Genomic DNA, 8,837 nt, shown 5'->3' with positions numbered 1-8,837 from the left:
TACAAAAGTATGCTATGTGATGTAGTGAATAAAAGTGTGGGCTTATGATGCAGAAAGGCTGCCTCTGTCAGTCTCTAGCTATATGACCTTGGAAAGTTACGTGCTCCTGTTTCCTCATAGATCAAAATGCAGATAATAATAGCTTTTTCCTCAGGAATGTTGTGAGAATAAAATAAATAAATACATATAAAACTACTTGGACTTTGCCTGGCATATGAAAAGCATTTAACGAGTGGTAACTCTTGGATACTATGCTTGTATGTCTTTATGGGGGTAGTTTAGAAGAGACACTAAGCATCTGGGAAAGACCAGGAGCAGAGGATGAAAGAAAGATACAGAAAAGGGAATGCTATTATAAAGAGACATAAAGGGAAACAAAAGTATAAAGGGAAGGGGAAAAAAATGAAACAAGAGGTGTAGAGAGAATGATACATGGGAAGGGTATTTTCTAATTGTTATTGGAGGACCTAGTGTTATAAGTCATGGGGGGCAGGGAGAGAATGTATGTTTTTATTTTAGCTAATTAGTTTGTTAGCCATTCCTTGGCTTTATTTAGTACCCCTCCCCCCACCTCCGGTCTATATGTTGGATTGAATAATCACAAAGGGGAAAATTATATTGTGGACTTTAGCTTCAAAAGATGGACTAACATATATATGTGTACATGTACACACAAACACATACATAATATATACAAATACAATTCCTATGGTCTAAACTATTTAAGAAGACCACTGTGGCATCATTGAATAATAGAAAACAAGAACATTTAATCTGTGTGAGAACACAACCTGGTTCTTAAAAAAAGAGATAATGATAATTTTACTTTCCTCAATTTCATGAACTCAAACTCTCACTTAAGTCAACCACATAGAATATCAGCATGGCAGTCATGTAACGGATAATTCTGTTGTGAATTGCCAATATAGCATTTGCAAAAGTTTGTGCAAGATATCTGATATCTGGAATACACTAATATTCCAGTAGACCTTAAGTTCTATTTCTATACTTTAAAATGATTAGGATTAAATTTGAACTTCCTAGATTTCAATCCCCAGAAAACACATCTCCAATAATTTATCACTTAATATTGCTCCTGAGCTTATACAGATGGTCTGTACAAGAATTATTCTTTCAGTCCAAATGCTGCATAATACCGAAGAAGCTAGTATTCATTCTATCATGTATTCAAGAAGTCCTTGGACACATTCTAATTTGTGTTAGGTTACAGGAAAAACATAAACTGAAGATAAATGTCTTGCTTTTCTGTCATTTATTAAGAATATTTAAAGGTTTTTCTTTTTTCCTTTTGTTCTCAGTAATTTAAGATTTTTTCATATAAAGGACATTTCAAGTGTTCAGTAACTTTGTAAAAAAATTCTTACATTTTTTATATCATCATTTTGTTTCATAATTTATCATCTTATTTTTCATTAATTTTAATTGGATTTTTTTTTTGATGTTGACAGTACAGAAATTCTAAGGAGGGTCAAAGTTTACAACATTTTCCTTTAATTTAATTTACCTTAATTTCCTAATCACCATTAGGCTGGAAAGAGAAAAATCTCTCATTTTAAATGAATAGTGAGCTAGTAATTGAAAATTCACAATATATTATTTGATTTAATTAAATGTGAAGATCAATTTTAATCTGTGGATTAATTTAAACAGGATAAATCTTCTCAAGATGGTACTATCCAGGTTAAGATTTGGTAGATTTTTGGTTACCAGCCAGTAGTTTTCTTTCGATCCATAGCTATTATGTGCAACACATTTAAGAGGAATACACAAAAGGGAGCACTGAAGATTGTCACTGAGTTACTAAGCTATTCAAGAGGCAGGGACAACTTTGCTTTATGGTAACGATGACAATTAGCACAAGAGGGATCATTACTGTAGAGGCTGACTCACAAATGCTTACAGAGGCTGTTCAGATGGAGACCTACCTGTTGCCAGTGTCATCCCAGGGAAGTAGGATAAACTTTTACTACTTTATCTCCATTTATTTCAGTTCAAAAACATTGATATATTAAAAGCGATTTCATAGTGTAGTGGTTAGCATGTCTGCTTTACATGTAGAGCGTCCTGGGTTCGCGCCCCAGTGGAGCCACAGTCCATGGTCTACGGTCATACCACCCTGAACGAGCCCGATGTCTGATCTTGGAACCTAAACAGGGTTGGGCCTGGTTAATACTTGGATGGGAGACCACCGAGGAAGACCAGGTACTGTAGATATAAATAATAATAAAAAAAATAAAAACTTTGATATGAATATGTGCAAGGGTTCTCAGCACTTTGATAAACTTTGAAGGTCACAGATGAGGAAAGTGAGGACTAAAGAAGTTAAAAAACTTATCCAATAGGCCAAATTAGTTGAGTTTAACAAAGCTGTGCTAAAATATTGCGAAATATTTGCAAAATATTGAACACTGAACAATTGCTCATACATTCCATTTGTTGTTAGGTCTCCTGACCACAGTCTCTTTCTCTGACTCTTTGTGGATCAACAATTTTCAAGTTTCATTCAAAATAAATAGTTATGCAAAACGTGAATATTTTTGCATATGAACATTATGCATTATAAAAGGATTATGCAAGTATGGAGATTCCATGTAACTATTTTCATAACGTTGATTTGTAAATACCCTTTATTTTTTTCTAAGTTTTCCAAAGTAGGACATGAAGCAACTATATTTGTTTTTCAATCTTGCAAAATACTGGTACTCAGTAGGCTAATAAAAAGGAAAGTTTAATTTGAAACCCAGATTTGTCTTACCATAAAGCCTTTGTCTTTCTACTAAACCAATTCTGACACGGCCCAGATTATCACTTCTTAGTACAAATACTCTTATTTGAACATCCATGTTTTACAAAGAAATCTTTTCTTTCCCTGGCCACACTATTCTTTGCAAATTGATTTAAAGAGAGTTAAATAAGAATAATATTAAGATAGGGCACTGGGTCTCCTTCCAATTTGCATATTTTTTCATCTCTTAGGAGTCCCATTTGTCCATTTACTACTCTTTAGCCACAAAGTGTTCCAGGCTCGATAAATTTTATTAGGTATTGAATGAACTAATTCATTAATCTTGCTACTTTCCCGCCCTACCAGCCTATAAGTCTATCATCATACTGAGAAGGATTAAAAACAAAGAGAAATCTCAGAATGAAAAAAAAAAAAAAAAGCAGACACTACAAAAATGTCAGAACAGGGAAGGCACTCCACATAAAATGTTTCCTATAAATTTACATCTTTAAGAGGATTACCTCGGAGGGCTATCGGTGCCTTTTTTTCAGAGTAAGCAGTTGTGAGGCAGTTTGGGCTCACCTTTTAGCCCCTGGTTTCATTAAGAGCTCAGCCCCCTATGAAGAGAACTGGCTGGGCTGGCTGGCACCTGAATGAGGAGAGCTTTATTATACTGTGAAAAGAGAGGAGCCATGTAAGACCTTGACCATGCAGCTTTGGACATTGAGAATGCTCAATAAAGCTTTATAGTAGTTGTTTCTCTTTAAAATCAATTTATTAAGATAACTTTGCATAAAATAAAAAAGAACCATTTTAAGAGTACAGGTTGATGAGTTTTAGCAAATATATACATCTTTGGTGTAAATATCATTACAATCAAGATATGTAATATTGCCTACATCTTAAGATTTCTTCATGATGCTTTGCAGTTAATCTACCGCCACTCCAAATCCAAAATAATCAGTCATCTGCTTTTGATCACAATTTTGCCTTTTCTAGAACTATATATGAAAGAAATCATTCAATATATACTCTTGTGTCTGACTATTTTTTTTCAGCATGTTTTGAGATTCATCTATGTGATTCCATGTATTCATAATTCTTTTATTACTCCTTCATGTATATGTGACAATTTATTTAACCATTCACTTGGTTTTGGACACTTGATTGTTTTCAGTTTTGGGTTACTATAAATTAAGTTTCTATTCATATTCGTATATACATCTCTGAGAGGACTCTTTTTTTTTTCATTTTATACTTGAAATCTAGACATGGGATTGCTGAGTCATACCATATATATGTATTTACAACATTTTAAGTAATTGCCAAACTCTTTTTCAAGTGGTTGTGTACCTTTACATTTTCACTAATCATGTGTAAGTATATACTTGTATATACTGAGATAATCGCGAGGTTTTTCCACTTTTATTCTGTCATTGTGGTAAATGACACTGGTTTTGAATATTAAATCAATCTTGCATTTTTAGGTTAATCTCAATTATTTTATTTAATCCAGGATATTAGCTTACAGGTTTTTTTTTCCCTAGTAATGTCTTTGACTTATTTTGTTATCGTGAGATGACTTAGGAAGTTTCCACTTCTCCATTTTCTGATGGAATTTGTGAAGGATTTGTATTATTTCCCATTAAAAGGTTAATAGGATTCAATACTCCCGTTTGGGTTTGAAATACTTTTCATTATAAATTCAAATTTTATAATTGAATTAGATTATATAGGTTGTTTTTTTTTTTTTTACCATTTATAAATTATATTTGTCTTCAAGGAATTTGTCCATTTCATTTAAGTTATTATTTTAGACATTTCTGGCTGCTGTAACAAAGTACCATAGGTTAGATTGTTTATAAGCAACATAAATTTATTTCTCATAGTTCTAGAGCCTGAAAGTCCGAGGTCAGAGCGCTAATATGGTTGGGTTCTAGTGAGAACTCTCTTCAGGGTTGCAGGCTGTGGTCTTGTTATATCCTCACGTAGCGGAAAAAGAAGATAAGAGAGATTTCTGGTGTCCCTCTTATAAGGGCAATAATCCTATTTTTGTGGGCTCTACCATCATGACCTAAATACCACAGAAAGAGCCTATCTCCTATTATCATTACACTAGATGTGAGGATTTCAACATATGAATTTGGAGAGGGGGGTGCGGGGATACAAACATTTAGTCCATTTCAGGTGTCAAATCTATTGGCAGAAAGTTGTCATAGTATTCTCTAGTTATTCTTTTCATGTCTGAGGATCTATGGTGGTATCCATCTGTCATTACTATTATTGGTAATTTGAGCTTTATTTTTATTATCAGCCTGCCTAAAAGCATGTCAAATTTATATCTTTTTTAAAAAGCCTAGTTTTTATGTGATTGATATTTTTCTATTTTCTTTTCATATCTTACTTTAATAATTTCTGTTCCTTATCTTTACTATTTCTTTGTTTCTACTTTGAGTTTAGTTAGTTCTTTATCTAATTGCTTAAGTTGAAAGCTTAGATCATTGGTTTTGTATTTTTCTTTTTCCTTTTGCTGTTATTTTCATTTTCATTCAGTTCAAAATATTACATTTTAAAAAGTTGGGGGATTTTATTTCAAATGTTTTTCTTTTGCTGATTCTAATCTAATTAAATTTTGATCAGAGAACATGCCTATATAAATTTAATCTTTAAAAATTTATTGAGCTTTTTTCCTATTTTTGTGTGTATCTTCATGAATATTTCATATGTATTTGAAATAACTGAATTTAATAGTGTTATATAGATAATTGTATGGAGAAGTTTATATAAAAGCTTAAAAAACATTCTAATAAAGTAAAATTAAGAAACTTGTCTGGTGGTTAACAACTCATCCAGGCATGGCTAAAAGGAATTTTAATTTAAGTGTATAATAAAATCAAACATATCTTTTAATTTATTTTTAGTGTCTAGTTAAGGGTACAAGATTTTTTTTTAATACAATTATATATAAGTGCTTGCCTAGGTAAATGTTGATTCACATTTCACCTTTACCTCTTGGGATGACAACCTTATTCAAGATAGAATTGTGGACATTTTTCTTGTTCTTAAAATCAGTGTATATTTAGTTGTAGGAGGCCGTCTTCAATCCAAACAATGCCCTGCCCTGTCACAGATTTATCAATATCCAATACCCTCTGGAGACCAGTAGCAAGGAAGCCACATCCAGAACACCTATTATTTATTTTTCATAGTTTCTTTTTAGAGAAGAGCTCTGGAAACCATATGCTTCATACACAGGATTATTCATATATAAATTCCATGGAGATGAGTGATATCATCAAGATGGTGGCATAGGTCATTCCTGACTTCAGTCCCTCTTACAAGAAAACCAACTAGCAACTATCCATAGATAAGGCAGCACTGTGAAATCCTAGAACTTGGAGATGAAGCTGAAGCAACCCCTTAAACCCCATATCCCCAACTCCCAGGCTACAGACCTGGTATCAGTCTGTGGCCTGTTAGGAACAGGACCACATAGCAGGGGGCGAGCCTTGGGCAAGCTGGCAAAGCTTCATCTGTATTTGCAGCTGCTCCTCAGCACTAGCACCCCCATCTCAGCTCCACCTCAGATCATCAGGCATTGGATTTTCATAGGAGCACTGGTTCCTAGTGCCCAAAAGGTTGGGGATAACTGTCCTATACCACAGAGACTAAGAGGACCACATTAGAAGGGAAAGAGTAGCAGCTATATTCTGACCCCATTACTCTTCCCCCAGCATTACTCTTCCTGCATTGCACCAAGAAAGTCCCCACTGGGTCTATAGTTTTTCCAGTGGCAAAAAGAAAGCCCAAGGTGGACATCCAGCTCCCCCAGCATTATGAGAAACTTTCCAGAAAGCCCGTTCAGAGCTCTCCTCATGGAGAATCACTGGGGGAATCCATGGGGTTTCATCACTGGGAATTAAATAGGAATTTAAATTTTGAAATGGGACTTTCAGTAGGGAAATGGGACTTACAGTAGTAACCAGGGCTAGATCCTGACCCACCACATTCCTGCTTGCAGGGAGTGCTTTCAAGCAAAGATCCCAGGCAGTGACTGCTCATTTACAGAGCCAAGGCAGTGTCCTCTTCTGGCCAGGGGGGCTGGATTGGCAGTTCTGCCTGATTTGGGTCCCCATATAGACTGTGGGTCTGTTCTAGGCTTACCTGGGCAGGGAAGCAAATTATAGCTCCATTCAACTGCTGAGTATAGCCTATAGTCACCCCTGACTAAGAAGTGTGGCCAGAGAACCTAAGCAGCCAGGAAGAACATCCTAAAGCCCGACTTGAGCAAAGAGCCATACCAGAAGCCCTGCCCAACTTTAAGTATAGCCACTGGCCCTATATATCCAGGGACCCTGAACAGTGACCCTGGGCAGCCTTGGAGCCCTGTCTATGGTACCGCCCTATAGTAAAACCCAGCCTATGGCCTTGCTTGGTTGCCAAACTCAGCTTCTCCCAAGCAAGGAGCCCAGCCAGTGACTCCACCCAATTGCAAAGTGTAAATCTTCAGCCCCTGCCTTTAAGATGTCCTAGGTAGCAACCAGTAAGAATGCAGGGCACAGTTTTTAGTCCCAACTAACTGCAGGATACAGCTGGAGGCCCCCTCTACAAGAGAGTCTAGCTAGAAATCTTGCCCAACAGTGGAACATACAGAGGTCTACTTAATCATGAAGCCTAACCTGCATCCTGCATCCTTCCTGATCACAGAGACAGGCTGAGGTCCCATCCAACCATAAAGCTCTGTCACAGGTCCCACTTTGACCTTACGTTCAGTCAGCAGCATTACCTAGTTATGATGTACAGAGCCTGAGACTCCACCCAACCAGGAGCAATCTTGGAGCCCAGTCTAAAGCCCTATTCAAGATCAGAGTCCAACCAGTGGCACCACCTTGAAAAGAGCACAGCCTGTGATCTTGACTGACCAGAGGTGATTGCAGAACCCAGCTAGTGGCCCCACCTGATCAAGGAGCCCACCCAGAAGCTCACTTGAATGTGGAGCCCAGTCAGCAGCACTGCTCCTGACCCCAGAGCACAGGCAGCGGCTTTGCTTAGCTAGTGAATAGCAAGCCTGCTTGTTCATGGACACTATCAGCTGACCTGTTCGTTACTCCAAACTGAACTGACTAGTGAAACTCTTTTTTTGAATTTTCTTTACTGTTGACTGCACATGCACGCACACACACACTACAAGGCTATAAAAGATAGTGAGAGATTTGTTTCTCACAATTTTGCTGTATTTTAATTATTGTTGATCTGAGCAGCTCTCTCTTCTTAAAAATATTATACGATTTAATATCTTAACGCCATGTTCTTTAAATCATAAGTCTTACATGATTTTATGTGATCTGTCTTCCCTCCATAGCTTCTTCCCTCCTTCTTTTCCTCCACAGCTTCTTACATAAATCTGTGTATTGCATATATGTGAGGCTTTATGTACTTAGGAACTCTTTTGCCACAACAAAGGTGGGCTAAAATAGAAAACTGTATTTTGGGCCAAATAAAAACATTTAGTTTTTTATTATTTTGTTCACACATCACTATTGAATATTTCTGAATGCTTTAAGAATAAATACTCAAAAATTATATTTTTGTCATCTGGCTTGTCCCTTTAGCATACAACAGTGGTGTCTAGCTTTGACCACAAAGACCTTGTGACTAATTTCATGAAGGTCTGTACACAAAAGAAGCATGAAAGACCCAGGTGACACAGTTTATAAAGCTAACAATAGTGTGCTCCAGGGCAAGCTGTTAGGGTAGTCAGCTCTTTAGCAAGCTGTTTTCAGTAGGAAGAAATTGATGACCGCTGTAGGGGAAATCTGCTGGGGAAACAAAAGGTTTCCAAACAGAAAGTGATCTGGGCTTCTCTTTTAAACCAGAAAATGGGATGTTTCTTGACCTAAATAATCAGTCAATAAACCAGAGTAAAAACGCCTTGGGAGCCAGTAGACAACTGGCTAAGTTAAAGTGGTAGGCTAATATTAATTTTTAGACACGAAATAAAAACTGAATTCTTAATTAGTTCACTCTGATTTTTTCAGAATGAACATGCGACTTCTTTTATTCTAGCTCCTGGGTAATTATGAGCTTGTAT

The 8,837-nt window shown here is 36.4% G+C and overlaps 1 pseudogene; it reads left to right on the top strand.

Annotated features, from left to right (window-relative positions):
* Nucleotides 1-2,119: 2,119 nt before the first annotated feature.
* On the top strand, nt 2,120-2,235 carry LOC118601834 (annotated as a pseudogene).
* The last annotated feature ends 6,602 nt before the right edge of the window (nt 2,236-8,837 follow it).

The sequence above is a fragment of the Rousettus aegyptiacus genome, unplaced genomic scaffold (assembly GCF_014176215.1).
Source record: "Rousettus aegyptiacus isolate mRouAeg1 unplaced genomic scaffold, mRouAeg1.p scaffold_m13_p_4, whole genome shotgun sequence".
Taxonomy (NCBI): domain Eukaryota; kingdom Metazoa; phylum Chordata; class Mammalia; order Chiroptera; family Pteropodidae; genus Rousettus; species Rousettus aegyptiacus.
The sequence above is the reverse complement of the archived record's forward strand: the minus strand, read 5'-3'. Positions and strand labels throughout refer to the sequence as shown.